Source organism: Portunus trituberculatus, chromosome 38, assembly GCF_017591435.1.
Source record: "Portunus trituberculatus isolate SZX2019 chromosome 38, ASM1759143v1, whole genome shotgun sequence".
Classification (NCBI taxonomy): Eukaryota; Metazoa; Arthropoda; class Malacostraca; order Decapoda; family Portunidae; genus Portunus; species Portunus trituberculatus.
Window position 1 is genome coordinate 32,484,043 of NC_059292.1, and position 2,500 is coordinate 32,486,542.

Sequence of the window (2,500 nt, forward strand, 5' to 3'; positions counted from 1 at the left end):
AGCTGACGGAGGGAGAAGCAACAGCACCAACTGGTTCCTGTGCTGCCCTCCTCCCTCCCTCCTCCTTCCTTCTCCACCTCCCCTCTGCCTGACTGCCTGCCTGCCAGCCTGCCTGCCTGCCTGCCTGCCCGCCCGCCTGCCCCTCCCCTTTGTAAAGACCGTTATATCATGCATGTGTGCTTGCATGACTGTGTGCATGTATGTTGCCATGTATGTTTCAGAGTACACTTAATTATTCGCTGCCTCGTATACATGCTTACGCGTATTTGCCATGTCCTTTGACTGCCTGTGTTTGCTGATAAAACGTCGCGATAAGCCATTGATGAAAAACGCTTTGAAATCGGAAAAAGAAAAAAAATATATATATTTGTGAAAAATAATACTGAAAGTGTATATAGTACGTAAATTAATTTGTGTTTTTGTGTATGTATATGCTTATGTTTTGTTAAATATGTATATGTATTATATTTATTTTACTAAGATCATGACATCATCAAACTGCTTCTGTAAATCAGCATGCACTCCCAGTCGCTGCCTCAAGGATACCGTTAGAGCGGAGTTCCTCTCAAAAGAAAGCGAAGGTCCTTTCATGCTTCCCACCACCCCGTGTAACTTTTTTTTTACCCCGTCTCGCACTGAACAGTCCATAGTGCATGATGCATGACGGGCAGCGCGGCCAGTCCCTCCCCGCGCACCCAACGAAGGGAGCTACGTGTCTGGACCGCCGCCGCTGAGTCTAGGAAGCGTGGTGCACAAACCCTCCCCCCGGCACAGGCGTCATGCAGGCGAGACTCAGCTTTGCCCTCGTCGCCTTCACTCACCACATTTCCTCTCCTCCTTCTTCTCCTTCGCCGTACTCGCAGCCACCAACCACACTGGTCGACCTAGCTTCTTATGAATATATCAGCAGCTTTGCAATATCTTCACTATATCTTGTCTTGCACTTAGCACTTCACAGTATAGCACAAGATTTTAACACATTACTGCACCAGTAGCAGTCAGGAGCACAGGAAAAGCAGCAGCAGTTGCCTTAAACTTTCACACCAAACTGGCTACCGTCATGAAGGGGCCAGACTACCCTCATGAGCCGAACAAAGAACCGCCTGACCGTCATGAACCTTTTAAAACCGGTTGGCTGTGATCTGATGTATACTGGGGCGGGTCCTCGCTCTCCCGTGCATGACCGGCGTAACCCCTTTATTTAGCGATGCTGAACCAGGAAGAGGGTCAGGGAGGACCTGGGAAGACTAGGAAGACCTGGACGAGGGACAGGGAGGAGTTGGGAAGACTAGAGAAACCTTAAGGAGGAAGAAAAGTGAAGAAGAGAGCCCAGGACATGACTGGGACGCTGGAAGGTCCGGGAGGATCGGAGGGTATTGGGAAGAGGCAGCGGGAGGACGAGAGGACCTGGGAAGCTGTGCATGAGAAACCTGCATGAGGAGGGTTGGCCTGAAACGTACGACTGTATCTTTATTATGAATTCATCTTGATTAGAGAATCTTGTTATCCTTTTACCACTCGATCCTATGTCTGTCACTGACCTAAACTGGGCACATCCATGCACCACTGGGAGGGGATATGTGGTGCTGTTGCTGCTGCTGATAAAGGTGTACAGTGCAATGTCCCAAAATTAATGATCCTGTGTATATAACGCGAATTAAATTACAGCTGCATGTTGTGTAATTTATGGCTGTTTATTATCTACAATTTATGATTATGTTTTTTTGTAGATCGTGCATTCGTGCTTATGACTCGGTATAGATTAGAGCCTATGAACCTAGAGCAGCCACATGTGCATGGCTAGCAACTGCATGGCTGGACGTGGCGGCGGCCGTGGTGGTGGCCGTGACGTGCATGGAGCGGTGGCCAGCAGCAGCAGCAGCAGCAGGCGCGAGGAATCCTTGGCCGGGAGGGAGTTGCAGCGCTCTCCCAGGACCACCAGCCCGCCGCTGCATGACACACTGACCCGCCGCACGCCGCCTCGCCCCATGGAATGTGCCCCGCCACGCCACCCACCACGCCAGACCGTCACAGTAATTATTGTTATTATTGTCATTATTATTATTATTATTATTATTATTATTATTATTATTATCAATTATCTTCATTATCATCATCATCATCATTTCTCTATTATAAATACCAATCAGATGATGGTAGTTGTAGTTATTGTAATCGTTATAGTAATGGTTGTGATTTCAGCAGTATCAACAGAATTAGCAATACAAGTAATAGTCTAGTTATGATGCTAATGATATCCTAAGAACAGTGACAATGTTAATAATGCTTACAGTACTACTAATAATAGTGATGTAATGGTTATAATGATAATGATAGAGATGATGATGATGATGATGATGATGATGATGTTAATAATGTTAATAGCAGTAATAGTAATGGTAATGAAAATTACAATAGTAATGATAATAATGATATTAATAATAATGATAATGATAGTAATTATAATAATAATAATAATAATGATAATCATAATAATAAT

The 2,500-nt window shown here is 45.2% G+C and overlaps 1 protein-coding gene across 1 annotated transcript in view; it reads right to left on the reverse strand.

Annotated features, from left to right (window-relative positions):
* The window catches only part of LOC123514534, a 426,709-nt gene extending 425,141 nt beyond the window's left edge, over window positions 1-1,568 (reverse strand). The window contains exon 1 of the mRNA XM_045272452.1: window positions 822-1,568. The gene's annotated coding sequence lies outside the window, so the exon portion shown is untranslated. The remainder of the gene's footprint in view (window positions 1-821) is intronic.
* Between the last annotated feature and the right edge of the window lie 932 nt (window positions 1,569-2,500).